We start from the raw sequence: 16,119 nt of genomic DNA, 5'->3' as shown, positions 1-16,119 counted from the left end.
CAAATAATCACCGTTTTAAAATTCCTACCACATGCTGGGCTTTATTTTATGCACCCAAAGACATCCTGTGTATAATGTTAATACTTTTCATTGTCTACCTCTTGTCTCTCATATTATTTCTATTTTAATGTTTATCACATTGTGTTTTTGCTGTCATTTACACGTGTCTCCTCTGCTTACTAATTATGTTGTCTTGGGCAAATTACTAACCTTTCTGTGCTTCCATTTCTTTTTTCATTTGTAAAAATGGAGACAATAATACAACCTACGAGAAAAGATGAAATGAGATAATGTTTTTAAAACACTTAGCACAGCAACTGGCCCACGGTAAGTGCTCAATAAATGCTTGTTATTAACAGTATTCCAATTTTTCAATCTTATAAAAAGGAGATGGCAATAAGAACCCTGGTACACAATTCACTTTCCACATCTGATTATTTCTTTAGGAGAAATTCCTAGAAGGGTTAAGGGATATCATGTTCTGACTTTCAGGGTTCAAAATAGCACTAGGATGACAAACTTTCAAGTTAGGGAGAGACTAGACCATGATTAATCTGAGAACACCCAGAAATTAGCATTTCAGCCTGAACAGGACCCCAGTGGCAGGTTAATTTCCCTGATGAGGACCCTGCTCTCCTAACCCACATTCCTCAGCCCTGAGAAGAATTCCAAGTCCTCTAAGAGAAACTTCAAAATCTCACACAACAGCATTCTTAGTTTCAATTATAAATGCTACAAAAACCTCATCATAAAATGCGGCATAATATTCTACTGAGCAAGAATATAATAATGCTCAAAATGAATCCCCATTGGTTGCCTATTCAGGTCTTTACAGTTTTTCAATTTTATTATTAAGAAGTTGGCAACTAGCAAGGACAGTAGATAAAAATTATCTTTCCAATGTTGTCCTTCACAATCCACTCTCAGATAGAAAGGAGTGGTGATTACTGTTAATGAGGTAACTTTGTAGCAGGAAATGCAGACCTGGGGCCAAGCCTCCTTCTAGAGAACCCCCGCCCCCAGCAGCTCCCATTTCAGCCTTAATGAGGGACCTTGCTCCCTTCATTCACTTTAAAATGTCCCTGCAGAGGGCAAAGGAGGCCCCCTCCCCCAACCCCTGCAAGTGAAAGGAGTTCATTAAGAAGTCCTTTCTCAGGCTGGAGGATTCCCACTGGGAATTTCACCAAGGGGCTAAGTTCTCCCTGGGAGAATTGTTGACACTTCAGGCTCTGAAATGCCAAAGGGCATCTTTTAAAAAATTAAACTTTTTATTCTGAGACAATTGTAGATTCACACTTACACTTTTAAGAAATCATACAGAGAGGCCTGTACCCTTTTCCCAGTTTCTCTCTGTGCACAGATCCCATCTTGCAAAGCTAGAGTGCAATCTCCCAACCAGGATATTGACATTGATACAGAGATACAGAACATCTCCATTACCACGGGGATCCTGCATTTTAGCAGGAGGGACAAGCTCCAGATGCTCTTTCTACCAAAAACTAGGGGAAAAAGTACTATGGATATTTTTATGTTTCCACTTGTGATTATCCTCATCATACCTTCAATATTATCTCCTTTATTATAAAAGCAGATAACAAAAGCCGCAAAATTACAGTTAGCCTAGCCTCTTCAAAACACCTATGTCATGAAAGTCATTAACAAAGGAAAGCTAAGGAATTTTTCCAGGTTAAAAGAAACCGAAAGGATAAGGTGACTACATAAATGCAATGTGTGATCCTAGAAGGAGGCAAACAATTGCTATAAAAGATACTATTGGCACAGCAATGTGAATATCCTTAACGCTACTGAACTGTACACTTAGAAATGCCTAAGGGAGTTCCCTGGCTGTCTAGTGGTTAGGACTCCGCACTTTCACCGCTTAGGGCCCAGATTCAATCCCTGGTTGGGGAAATAAGATCCCACAAGCTGTACAGCATGGCAAAAAAAAAAAAAAAAGAAAGAAAGGAAGAAAGAAAGAAAGAAAGAAAGGGCTAAGATGGTAAATTTTATGTGATATGTTTTTTTTTAACCACAATTTTTAAAAAAGACATTATTGGGACAGTTGATGAAATTTGAACATGACTTTAGATTGGATATAATATTGTATCAATGTTTAATTTCCTGAATTTTATCATTATACTTGATTTATGTAAGAGAATGTCTTTTTTCTTAAGAAATATATGCTGAACGTATAAGGTAAAGAGGGATAAAATGGTTCAAGAAAAAAAATGAGGAGGGGGTAGTGCAAATACGGCAAATGTTAACAATTGGTAACTCTGGGTAAAGAATATACAGGGATTCTTTGTATTATTCTTGCAACTCTTTTGTAAATTTCGATTTATTTGCAGAATACATTTTAAAGGTTTTCTTTTAAAAAGTTAAATGATCTTTGTTCCCATCCTGTGAGGAGAGAAATGATTTTCTATTTTAACTAATATATCTTTGAGTACTCACTCTGAGAGAGGTGTCTGACATTTATATGCATTTTCTTCCTTAATCCTCTCAGTAACCCCACCAGGAGGTCATAACTCATCCTTGTTTTTATAGAAGGGGGGATGGGCTTAGAGAGGAAAGGTGCTAATCAAGGTCACTTGCTGGTTAGGGGCAGGATTGAGGTTGGAACCTCCCAAACGTGCTCTCAGGATCACTCCGGAATGGCCTATTAGACTTCTTTCTCCATGTTATTTATTTATTTATTTTGAACCATGGACTCATATATACACTGTTTACACTATTTAGCATCTTGCCTTTTCACTTAGAAGTATGTCTTGTAGCTCCCTCCACATCAGCAGTTATAGACTTGCTATTTCCTTTTCAATAGCTGTATAGTCTGGATGAATCCTATCTGATTTAACCAGGCCCCTACTGATGGACACTGAGAGTTTTCCCATGTTCTCACTGTTACAAACAATGTTAGAGGAAACATTCCTCCATGTACAGACACTTGCACTCTTATGAATGGAGTTGCTGGGCCTTAGAATGGAATTGCTGGGTCAGTACCTTTTTAAAATTTTTTTTTATTTTTGGCCACACCACGGGGCTTGCGGGATCTTAGATCGCTGACCAGGGGTCAAACTCGGACCCTGGCAGTGAAAGCGCCAAATCCTAATCCACCGGACCGCCAGGGAATTCTCCCTGGGTCAGTACCTTTCATCTGGGGCGGATTTGCCTAATGCCCAAGAAGATTCGAAGTCAGCTTTGTGGAGACATTTGTCCGTTCATGGGACACATCTTTATTGAACACTTATTATGCACCCATCATCGTGCTAGATGCTGGTACAGAGCAGTGAACTAGAGACAAAAACTCTTCTGGTGGGAGGCTGTTAAGGGCAGAGGAAATGAGATGCTTAAAATAGGAAGATTTAAAAAAAAGAAAGATAGTAAATCAGGACCAGGTCGGAAGCAAATTCACCAACACATGGGGCAGGGGAGAGATTACTGATTAGTTTTCAAATTGGCTCTGAGCTTGTTTGCAGCCAGGGGAGAGGAGTCAATTCCACTTTTAGTTTTTAACCCTTATACATGTAAATGAATGTAAACAATCCTCTATTGTTAGACTCCTAGGACAGTTCCTATTCTCTGATTTTTGTATGGGATGTGGTGATGTACTTGCTTGTTTGTTCAAAAATATTTCTCCAAATCTCAAGATTTTTCCTTGAGACAAATTTGAGAAGTGGAATTCCTGGGGTAAAGTTTAAGCCTGTTTAAGATCCTTGGCCTAAGCTCCAATGGACATTTACACCATCCCCTCTAGAAATTTGCTTTTTAAAGGGCCCTTTGGCAGTTCCTAGTTTTGAGGGTGGGGGTGATAATGCCTCCACCTTTTGGGAATCTCACCCCTTATTTCAAATTCAAGGTGGGATTCACTTTGCCTGAGAAAATGAGGGCTTGGATCCCTATTGTCTGCTTTGTTTTTCTCCTCAGGACTATTATAAAGTGAATGCCTGCTCTGGGCCCTGATGTAGGACTGCAATGCAAATTGATGCTGGGTGTTGTGAACACAACCTGGGTATAACCTTGGAGGAGTTCCCCGGAGGAACTTTCTCTTCTAGACCATTTTGATTATCTGAAGGCTGGAGGAGTCCACTGACTCCTTCAGACAGCAGATACTTATTGAGCACCTACTATGTGCCGGGCCCTGTGCTAGGTCCCTGGGACACGACAGTGAACAAGACAGGCTACTGTTCCGCCCCTGTGCAGCTCCCAATCTGATGGAGGAGATACGCCGTATCTGAAGAGTCACTCAAAGACATTACAAAGGGATAAATGCTAGGAAGAGAGTGGGGTCTTGTGAGCAGGTTCAGTGGGGGTGGGGTAGAGGGAGCCAGGCATGAGTAGACCTGAGAGATGAATGGAGGTTAAGCCGAGTCGTCGGGCCTTGAACATATGAACTAAACAACCCAGGGGGAAAGCCCTGGGGCCTTAAGCATGTCACCCAGCCTTCTCCCACTACTCCCCAGGTCAGCACAACTCAGTCATTTTCCAAAGCCCAGCCTGCAGGCAGTGTTATCAGCATGCTGTGTATATGGACTTCCTGCAGCTTGGAGGGAGAGGGCCTGCCCAGAAGAGATCAGGGAAGGTCTGGACACGGGGGAATCCATTCCCTCTATGTTTAACCCGAAACAAAAGAGGAGGCGGAGTCCAGATGCAGAGCAAACTCAGGAAGTAGAATCCTTCCTTTCCAGTCCCTCAGCAATAATAACAGTTTTTATTATTACTACATATCAGGCACTGTGTTAAACACTTTCCACATGGCTTCTTGTTTAACCCTCAATAAACTTCTGAAGCAGAGATCAGCAGGGCCAGGGAACTTGAGTGGCCTACCCGAGGTCACACAGGTGTTTGAAGCCAGTGCTCTAAGCCACAGGACCTCTCCCTCTTCAACCTGTGGGCAGCACTCTATAACAGGCGTCCATGTACCATCTCACTTTCACAATGAGGAAAACATTGGGACACCCCCTTTTTAAAAAAATAAATCTATCTATTTATTTATTTTTTTTTTGCTGCGTTGGGTCTTCGTTGCTGCATGGGGGCTTTCTCTAGTTGCGGTGCGTGGGCTTCACATTGTGCTGGCTTCTCTTGTTGTGGAGCACGGGCTCTAGGTGAGCGGGATTCAGTAGTTGTGGCTCGCTGGCTCAGTAGTTATGGCATGTGGGCTCTGGAGCGCAGGCTCAGTAGTTGTGGCACACGGGCTTAGTTGCTCCATGGCATGTGGGATCTTCCAGGACCAGAGCTCGAACCTGTGTCCTCTGTATTGGCAGGCAGATTCTTAACCACTGCACCACCAGGGAAGTCCCGGGACCCCTTTTAAGGGAGGAATTCAAGCCTTAGAGAAGATGTGCTAGAGGTAAGTAAGTCCCAAACCCCTGTTCCTGACTTAAAACCAAGAAATATTTCCTGAGCACCTACTAGGAGCTAGGCCCTGTTCTAGGTGCATCAGGAACAAAATATAGCAGTAGTCAAGCAGACAAATAAGCTGTCCTTCATGGGGCTTACACCCTAGTCGGGTAGACAGACAATAATAAGTAGGTGAATACATAGCAGATTGGATGATGGCAGGTGGAAGGGAGGTGGGGAGTGCTTGTGGAGGAAGGTGGAGGTCTGCTCTGTTAATGGTGGTGGTGAAGGAAGGCATCTTTAATAAAGTGACATTTGAGCAAAGACCTGCAAAAATGTGAAAAAATAAGCCATGCAACTGTCTGGGGAAAGAATTCCAGGCATGGGGAGAGAAACTGCAAAGGCCCTGAGGTCAGAGTATGCTTGGTGTGCAGGAAAGCCATGAGGCCAGTGTGGTGAGAGCTGCGAGGACGATGGACGGATGGAAGGTGAAGTCAAGGTCAGATTGGGTCAAGATCATGGGGGCCCTTCTGGGCCATCAGAAGCACTTTGGCTTTTGCCCTGAGATGGGGAGTCATGGGAGGGCTTTGAACAGAGACAGAGGGTGGTCTGCCCTAAGTATTGCAGAAACCCTTCTGGCTGCTTCAGAGGAGAACATAGGGGGCAAGTTGGAAGCCAGGAGCCCAGGAAGGAGGCTGGTGTAGTCTTCTTGTGAGGAGGACGGTAGCTTGCTAACTTGTACCAAGGTGGTGGCAATGCAAGGATGGTGAGGGTCAGGTTTTGTATCTGATTTGAGGGAAGAACTGTCAGATTTCCTGCTAGATCCAGTGTGGAAGCATGAGACAAAGGAGTCAAGAATGACACTAAAGTGTTTGGCCCCATTCCACGCTCTACATCTGCCTTCAGTGGAGGAAGCAAGTGCCCAGAGAGGGGAAGACCCTTGTACGAGGTCACTAGGTGGGTTAATGGGAGACTAAGATCACAGCCCCAGGCTGCCGACCTTCTTACCCCACCTCAGGAGTCAAGCCTGAGCTTCCAAACATAAGGGAAGGCCCCAGGGTACTTGCTGGTCTGTCTGAGACTGGGAGAAAAATAATAATGAGTCAGAGCACCTACTGTGTGTAAATGGGGTCCTTGCTCTCAGGTAGCTCAAGGCCTAAATATGTGTATCCCAGAGAATGAGCAGTTAATTGCTTATTGGAACTCAGAGAAGGAATGGATCTCATCTGGCCAGGAAGAAATAAATTCCTTTAGGCATTGGAGAGGAGGTAGGATATTTTTTTCTCCCACTAAAATACGGAGAAAAAAAATGTGTGAGTGTACAGGGAGTATTTTTTTTTTCCTTCTCTTTAAAAAAATATAAAGCTCTAAAACAGGCAGTCCATGATGGAAAGTTTTAGAACACTGATTGTCTCTGTAGGAGTGGGGGCAGGGATTGCCTGGGAAGGGACACCAGAGAACTTTCTAGGGTGATGGTGACGTTCTATATCTTGATAGGGGTTTGGGTTACACAGGTGTGTGTGTATATGTGTGTGTGTGTGTGTGTGAAGGTTTAACAAATGTACATTTAAGATTTGTGTGTACCTTGGTATATAAAATTTACCTTGAAGACAATAAAAATGTAAACAAACATTAAAATCTAGTTAGTGATATGCATGTTGAAATGTTTAAAGGGAAGTGTATTGATGTCTGCAATTTACTTCGAAATGTTTCAAAAAATAAGATGGATGGATGGATGAATAAATGGATAGATGTGTAACTTGGGTGGTGGGTATAAGAGTGTTCCACATAATTTCTTTCAACTTTGCTGAATGCTTGCATGTTTTCATAATAAAATGTTGGAAAATTATAAAAATAATTAATTAATTGTTATATAGTCATCTGGGACAATTTAACAGTAACTCTTAAAACTGAAAATATCTGGGAGTTCCCTGGTGGCCTAGCAGTTAGGATTCTGGGCTTTCACTGCCGGGGCCCAGGTTCAGTCCCTGGTTGAAGAACTGAGATCCTGCAAGCAGTGCAGCTCAGCCAAAAAAAAAAAAAAAAAATTGGAATGGATTGTAATGGATTGTAATGGGGAAAATTTGCAAACACACTCATTGTCCATTAACAGGGTAAACTGTTAAATAACTTGCAGTTCATTCATACTGTGGAATTCTGTGAAACAGTTTCAAAAGAATGACAGAGTCATAAGTGCTGACACGGCCATTTTCCCTTGGGTTGACCAAGGAAAGGGCAAAATGTGATACACACACAACATAACATGTCCTTCACCCTACCTCTGGGACTTTGGTTTTTGCTCTGAGGGCAACCTGTGTACGAGTTCTAAGCAGAGGCTTGAGGGTAGTGGGGTAGGGGGACTAACACTTTATAATTCAACAGGATCCCTAGGCATCTGTCTGGTAGTAGCAAACAAACGGGAACTTCAGGTGGCAACCCTGGAACCTGGACAGCGGACGGGGGAGGACAGACATCTATCTCCTGGAGGCTCCAGAATGCAGCTGGAATGGGCACTAGGGCCTGGAACTTGCAAACAGTGAACATGGCCTTGTTCCTTGGCACCTGTATTCCCTGTCCCCATCACCACTACAGTCTCAGTTGACGTTTCTTCAGGGAGGACTCGAGGCTGAAGTCTGTGCTGCTGTGCGTGAGGACATATGTGAGGCTGTGCATCATCCCCTTCAATCCTCACCAGCCCCTGTTTTATAGATGGAGCGAGTGAAGCTCAGACAGGTAAGCTTGTCAGGCCAGGTAACAAGCGGCAGAAACAAGACTTTTACAAAGAGCTTCCTAACACTAGAAACCTATCAACTGTGGATGAATCAAAATCAAGGTTACCTCATTTCATGATCATCACAAAACTTGGAGGGGCCGTGGGGCACTCTCTAAAGAGTAAGGCATCGGATCTGTTTTTCTTTTAAAGATTTATTATTTATTTACTTATTTATTTATTTCATTTTTATTTTTGGCTGTGTCAGATCTTAGTTGAGGCTTGCAGGCCCTCTGGTCATGGCGCGTGAGCTTAGTTGCTCTGCGGCATGTGGGATCCTAGTTCCCCGACCAGGGATCGAACCCGTGTCCTTGCATTGTAAGGCGAACTCTTTACCACTGGACCACCAGGGAAGTCCCCCGATCTGTTTTAAGGCTCAGGATGGAGAAAGCCATCAGTGGTTTAGGCCTGGGCTCTCAGTCAAAAGCCACAAAGACCAATTACGGACAATTCTGCGGGAGTTTCTTTTCACAAGGACCACTTTGAGGAGTGTGTTTCAGGGCAGCGGACAGTAGGGCTACGTTTCCTAAATCACATCTTATACCTTTTAAAAATGATCATCTTGGGTAATTCAGGGGAGGCAAGTTAGGAGTAATGTTACCATTGCTGCTACTACTACTAATGAATAACTTGAACATTCATTCATTTGATGTCTGGCGAAAGGGGATAAAATGTTATCTGGATCCAGAGACTTGCAGAATGAAGGGAGGGCTTTCTTTCTTTCTTTCTTTTAAAATTTTTATTGAAGTATAGTTGATTTACAATGTTGTATTAGTTTTAGTTGTACAGCAAAGTGAGTCAGTTATACATATATATATACCCACTCTTTTTTTTTTTTTTTAGATTCTTTTCCCATATAGGCCATTACAGAGTATTGAGTAGAGTTCCCTGTGCTACACAGTAGGTTCTTATTAAGTTATCTATTTTACATATAGTAGTTTGTATATGTCAGTCCCAATCTCCCAATTTATCCCTCCCCTACCAAGGGAGGGCTTTCTTGCTTTCTGCTAGCTCCCACTGTACCAGACACCATGCAAAATTCTTCATTCATATATGATCACATTACTAACCTGCCTGCTGAAAACCTTCCAATGACTCCGCATGACCTGGCCCTGCTTTCTTCACCAGATTCCAGCCTCCTTTCCGCTGCTCCAGCCACATGGGCATCCCCTCAGTTCCTTGTGGGGACCGGGTTCCCTGTGCTCTAGGGCATTAGCAAGTGCTGGTCTCACTCCCCCAAACACTTTCCTCTCCTGTAGCCTCCTAACTGCTGTGTTCCCTCAGATTGCTGCTTGGCCACCACTTTCCCAGGGTGGTTTTCTCAGGCCCCGTCACTGAAAATCCTTCCTCTTATTATACCCTGTGCTTGTCTTCTTAGCATTTAACACAACTGTAATCTCATAATTTCTCATGAGATAAATTTAATTAATGTCTGTTTCTCTTACTCACTCTATTGTAAGCTCCAGGAGGACAGGACCAGGAAGGAGTCTGTTTTTGTTCTCTGTTTTATCCGCAGTCCTACTACAAGAGATTCAATAAATATCCACACCCCTCCTCCTCCAATGCATCCCATTCAGTGAGGGTAACAAGGAAAGAATTTCTAAGCTGGCTTTGCAGGGGATGGAGAGGGTGGGCTGTCAGGACAAGGAGGCAGGGTATACCTCACTTCTTATCCCAACCCCCATCCCCACTCCAGGGCACTTCCTTTTTTTGGAGGAGGACTAGGAGGAAGAGAAGGGAGATGTCAGGAGCAAAGCCTCAGGATAGTTTTCCTGGCTCAGAAGATGGGGCGGATTCACCTTCCCAGGCAAAGGAAAGTCGTGGAGCTGTGCATTGAGCAAAGGGCTCTAGGACCTAAGGAGACTCAGGATCCAACCTCCTGCCCACCAGTGACTTGCTGTGTAACCTTGGGCAAGTTACTGCTTCTTTCTGAGCCTCATTTTCCTAAGGGCCTCCTACTCAGTAATAAGAATACTAACAATAGCTAATATTTAAGGAGCACTTACCAGGCACCGTGCTAAGCCTTTTATGGGGTAGCAAAGTGGTTAAGACCATAGCTTGGTATCTAATACGAGTTTGCAACACACTTCCTGGAAGTATGACTTTGGACAATCACTCTACCTGTGAACCTCAGTTTCCCCGTGTGTAAAATGCAGATACCACTCCTTCCTACTTCATAAGGCTGCTATGAAAGTCCACGTGTAATACGTGTAAAACCCCCAGCTCAGTGACTGGCACACGGTATTTTCTCGATACAATAGCTACTGTTAATGTGATTATTTATTTATTTATTTATTATTTTTTTGGCCACACCACGCGGCTTGTGGGATCTTAGTTCCCTTACCAGGGATTGAGTCCAGGCCCTTGGCGGTGAAAGCGTGGAGCCCTAACCACTGAACCGCTAGGGAACTCCCCCTAAGACGCTTATTTAATAAGACTTATTATAAAGAATAATACCTGGCCAGATGCTGTGCACTCATCTAGGCAGGTATATTTAAAGCAACTATTTCAATGGCCCATTTGGGGATTTAAAAAAGCAGAAAAGAATTCCTTCCATCGTCAACCGTGGCAGAAAGGAGTCTGGGTGTTCCTGTTGAAAATGAAAGGTGAGGAACCCACTTTGCAAATGAACGTGGCCTATAATGACACTGCAATTAAGACTGAGTACCTTACAATGGGGTTCTTTCACATACATGGGCTCTGCGAATCCCCGCGGTCACTCCGGGAAGTAGGCATCACTATTATTATTATTCCAATTAGAAGGGGAAGAAGACTGAGGCTCAAACTCCTTAGCATAGTACACGTGGAGCGGGGGGGGTCACAGGTCGTGGGGGTCGAGCCAGGAGTCTAGACCCTGAGCTGCCACCAGCCGGCTGTGGCTCAGACAAACCGCCTCACCGTGCAGAGCCTCGGTCTCCTCGACTGTAAAATGGAGCTCATCATGCTAGACGCGGCTTGTGGAGGTGAAGTGGGCTGGCCTCAGCAGCTGGGAACCCAAGGGACAGGGCTATGTCCCTGAGAAGGCAGGGAGAATGCTCATCTCTGCACCAGCCATGAGCTGGGACAGACAGGAGCGTGGTGAAATAAGTACTCATTACCAATAACAGTGTATTTTTTTAATTTAACAAGCACTTTTATGGTGGTTTCCATGTGCCAGGCACTGTTCAAAATGCCTCACGTGTATTTTTTCTTTTTAAAAAAATTTTTTGGCTGCATTGGGTCTTCATTGCCGTGCTCGGGCTTTCTTTAGTTGCGAGGAGGGGGGCTACTCTTATTGGTGGCGCGCGGGCTTCTCATTGCGGTGGCTTCTGTTGTTGCGGAGCACGGGCTCTAGGCGTGCGGGCTCAGTAGTTGGCCTCACATGTATTAACTCATATAATTCTCACAACAACCCCACAACATGGTACTATTACTACCTTCACTTTACAAGTGAAGAACTTGAGGTACAGAGAGGTGAAGTCACTTGCTCATAAAATACTGACCATATATGGAGAAGTTAACTGCTCATCAGGCACTTTTCAAGTGTTATTAAAAACCTGTAGCTGCTCTAAAAGCTGAAAAGATGATGGTATAATTCTATACAAATATAATATTTAATCACAACAAAGGTAAAAGTCCATCAATGTGTTGATTTATTAGCATGAGGGCATCAAGGATGTATGTATGTACGTGTTTTTTCTTTTTAATGTTAATCTTTTTTGGGGGGAGATAATCTTTTTACCTGAGATAATCTCTAATTTATAGAGGAGTTGTAAGACTAGCACAAGGAACTCATGAATGTCTTTTTAACCAGATTCTCCATTTGCTTACATTTTTGCCCCATTTGCTTTCCATTCTCCCTCTCCCATATATATGCATATTATTGTTTCTGAGCCATAGAAGGGCAAGTTGGTGACATTGTGCCCCTTTATGCCTCAATACTTCCGTGTTTATTTCCTAAGAGCAAGAACATGCTCTTATCTATGTTTTTTTGATGACAAAGCAAATGTCCTTTAAGCACAGAATTTTTGTTGTTTCCTTAATAAATATTGATTGCCATCACATCATAATGATTGTGATCTGTTACAATAAATTTTTAAGTAAGCACTGTTGCACCTGTATGCAACCAGAGGAAAATCTGAAATCTATCTAGAAAAAAAGGTTTGTGTGTATGTAGTAACATCTATATATATTTTTTAAATATCAAAAAGCAAAATCTTGGGGGTCTGGGAGAATAAAAGGCAAAATCTTTCTTAAAAATATTTCACTGGGGCCCAAAGCCTTGTCTGCCTAACTGGGTAATCCAGCATCAATGTGTTCATTTAAATGCATTCAATGGTCCCAGCAGCAATCCCCTGAAGTCTTCTCTCTCTGTGGCTGAGGAAAACTGAGGTTCGGAGAGACAAAGTGACTGATTTATCAGATTCACATGGTCTTAGAGGCTGGATTCAAATCACAGTATCTGATGAAAGGTCTCCCTCTTGGACCTGGGGTCAGTCCCTCTGAGAATGGATGCTGGGGGTGAGGGTGTGGTGTGGGAGATGTATATGGCACACCCTACCACCCAGAGAGTGTGAAGAGCAGTGGACAGAGAATTGGGGGTCCTGGGTGCCAACCCAGTCCATGCTGTGACTCCACATTCACACGGCCAAGGCAGACCCACTGTGCTCCCCTCCAAATCCACAGTCTGCAAGCCTTCCTCATTTAGGTAAATACACCACCCTTCGCGCTGGTGCTCAGGCTAAAACCCCAGGGGTCATCTTTGATATCACTCTTCCCTTTACCCACTGGAGCCAGCAATACCACTTGGCTCATCCTCTACAATCTATCCCAAATCCAGTCACTTATCTCCACCTCCTCTGCTCTCAGCCCCATCCGTAGTCTTCCAGATCAGGCACCAGACTTCTCCCCATCCACCTCCCTACTCAGGTCTGTTTTAAACACCTGAGTCAGAACATGGCTCAAATGGTGACATCCCCACCATGGCTTGCCAGGTCTCACAGGACACGGCCCCCCTGTTATTTTTTCCCTCCTTACTTCCTGTGCTCTGGCCACACTGGCCCCCTGGCTGTCCCTCCCACATGCCAGGCTGGATCCTGACCTGGGTCTTCCCCTGGCTATGTCTTTCCAGTCTCCATTTTACAATATCTTCTTCCCAGATTTATCCACACCCGACTTTCTCTGGTTTGTTTATTTGTGTTTCTTGCCTGACACTCCCTAACCAGCCTGTAAGCTCTGAACCTTCCTGTCTGAATTCCTAGCCAGGTAGCTGCCACATAGCAGATGCTCAGTCAAGGTCAGGCTGCATGGCTGACTCACTTTGCACAAGCCCTTCTCTTCTGTGGGCCTCAGTCCCCTCATCTGAAATGGGGCCCCCAATTCTCCTTGCCCTGGCTCCTCGTGGAGTGGCTGAGAGGCTCAAATGAGGTGGTAAATATGACCAAGGAACTTTGCAAACTATAAAGTCCTGTGCCATGGGGAACCATGCCATTTTCCCTTCACCTCCTTTCCAAATGACAGGACAGAGACCATTTGCTTATTCAGACCTTATATGCTTTTCTTCCTGGAGTTAGGTGGTCTGCTGTCCCTAGAAATGCCTGCCATGTCCCCCCAAACCCTACTCTTTGGCGTCTTAACTACACCTTCCAGGCATTCCTGGTGGTACACAGACATCCTTTGCCATGTGGCAGGTCTTAGCTTATGGATCAGAAAACAGAGACCGAGCAGCCCTCTCCACAGGCCCACGAACTTCATATAATTTCTTTCCTCTGAAGACTTACCACAGATGGTGGGCACAAGCCACAGGCCCTCTTGAGAGATCTTCTTCCTGCACTAACTGACTGGAACCCAATTTTGGATGTTTGTGCCAGAAGGTCAAGGAGTTCCTGCCACTCATTCACATGAGGCTTTCCTGGTTGCTGAGCCCATTTCACTTTCGTATCTCCTTAGCCTCTCTCTGGGTTCCTAGGTAGAACAAGATCCAGTAAGTTTAGAAACGTTTGCGGCTTCCAGAGAATTTACCACTTACTCATTTGCAAATACCTGGTAAGAGATGAAGGGAAAAAGCTGTGGTTTTCGGAGCCCAGGAGTCAGGAAACCCGTGTTCATTCATTCAACAAACTTGTATTGAACTCCTCCTTGTAGGCAGTAGAAACAGAGCTTGGAACAGGACAGACAGATGCGGTTTCTGCCCTCATGGAGTAGAGCTCACAGTGTGTGTGTGTGTGTGTGTGTGTGTGTGTGTTTGTGTGTGTGTGTGTGTAAAACAAGAATAAGAAAGATGTAAACAAGGAAATATGCAAAGCAATTACAAATGGCTATACGTGCTACAAAGCGAATGAAATAGGAGTGAAGGAGGGGAGACTGTTCAGGCAGGGTGGTCAGAAAAATCTCTCCAGAAGGTGACATTTTGGGAGAAAACTGAATGGTGCAGAGATCTGGGCAAAGAACATCCAGAAACATGCTTGATGTATTTGAGGAAGAGCAAGGAGGTGAGAAGATTAGATGAAGTGACGGAGGGGCGAGGCTAGGAGACGCCTGGGAAGGCAGGCTGGAGCCTGCTCACCTAGGGCCTTTGTGGGCCATCTTGTCATCATTCATTTGTTCTTTCATTCATTCAACATTTATTCAGCATCTAACTGTGTGCTGAGACACACTGAGACCTTGCCCTCACAGTCTCATACCTGGAGACACACAATAAGCAGGTAAACAAATAAATACTGTCAGCGTAAATACCAGCTATGAGAAATATCAGGAAGTGCTGTTTTCCAATAGTTCAATGCCCCTTGAAGGGCAGAGGCCGTCGAGACCTCTAACAGACTGGGGCTTCCCCTTCGGGTGATGCCAGCTGTACCCCAGAACCCAGCCAGGGACCCGACTGTCTTCGCTCCTCTGCTCTCCCTCCCCTCCCCTCAAGATGGCCGACAAAGGGCCAGCGGGGTAGGAGGGAGGGAGGAAGGACTAGTCCGAGGGTCCAGAGCGGGGTGACTGACCCGCGGGGACACCGCAGGGCCCAGGTGGCACTGCGGCTGGAGTGGGGGTAAAGGGGAGACCCGGCTGCTGTGTGACTCCGGTGGGGGCTCTTCCTTCTCTGGGCCACCGCATCCAGACCTGCGCGTCTGTGTCCGTGGTCGGAGTGGGGGGCGGGGAAGACGAGCCCTGGTAGGAGTCTCGAGGGTTGGGGGACGTCTGCGGGGTCGCCTTGAAAGCCTGTTATCCCGGTGGTGATTTAACCTGCCGGGGGGGCGGGAGGCGGCGCCTGTGGAGGAGGAACGGAGGGGTGGCTCCGGAGTGATTTCAAATTTCCCTCGTCCCCGCCCTCCGCCCCCCGCGCCCGAGGTCCGGCTCTGAGTGGCTGCGGCGGGGGCGCCCCCGGGCGGGGGCGGGGCGAGTTTCGGGCCGGGGTTACAAGGGGACTCGGCACCGCCCCCTCCCCACCCACTCCAGCTGCCCGGTCCTGCCCGCGCCGCTTCCTCGCAGCAGCCGCCCCCCCCGGCCCGGCGGCCGCAGCCCGCGTGGACGCCCCGAGCGCCCCCCGACGGACGCCACCGGCCCACCGGCAGGCGGGCGAGCGGGCGGCCGCCGCGCCCGGCCGGCAGCGCGGGGGTTAAGTGGCCAAGTAAACGTAGCTCGGCGATCGGCGCCGGAGATTCGCTAGCCGAGCGCCCTGCGCGGCCGCCCGCCGGCCTCCCGCCAGCCTGTCCGGATCCGCGGCTCGACCGCGGAGCCGCGCCCGAGCCAGGCTCTCGGCAGGTGAGCGCCCCGTGGCCCCGGGGAGGCTCGCCAGCCCGAGGATTCCGTGGGCTGGTGGGGGAGGGCATAGCGGCGGGGTCCCGAGACTGCAGGGAGGGAATCCCGTTCCGGGACCTCCTGGGGAGGCGGCTCCCATCCGGCTGGAGACCAGGCATGCTTGGGGAGGAGAAGTCCATGATCCTACTTGGGGGAAACGGGCAAGGAGGATAAAATGGGCGGGGAGCATGTGTCTTACAGCGATACGAGTGGAAGGGATACTTGCTGTGTTCCCGAGACGCAGA

At 46.2% G+C, this 16,119-nt stretch overlaps 1 protein-coding gene across 1 annotated transcript in view; it reads left to right on the top strand.

Moving 5' to 3' along the window:
• Window positions 1-15,729: 15,729 nt before the first annotated feature.
• Window positions 15,730-16,119, top strand: part of DNMT3B (DNA methyltransferase 3 beta) — a 37,212-nt gene continuing 36,822 nt past the window's right edge. The window contains exon 1 of the mRNA XM_082643750.1: window positions 15,730-15,838. The gene's annotated coding sequence lies outside the window, so the exon portion shown is untranslated. The remainder of the gene's footprint in view (window positions 15,839-16,119) is intronic.

The sequence above is a fragment of the Mesoplodon mirus genome, assembly GCF_964341445.2.
Source record: "Mesoplodon mirus genome assembly, chromosome: 15".
Lineage (NCBI taxonomy): Eukaryota > Metazoa > Chordata > Mammalia > Artiodactyla > Ziphiidae > Mesoplodon > Mesoplodon mirus.
The sequence above is the reverse complement of the archived record's forward strand: the minus strand, read 5'-3'. Positions and strand labels throughout refer to the sequence as shown.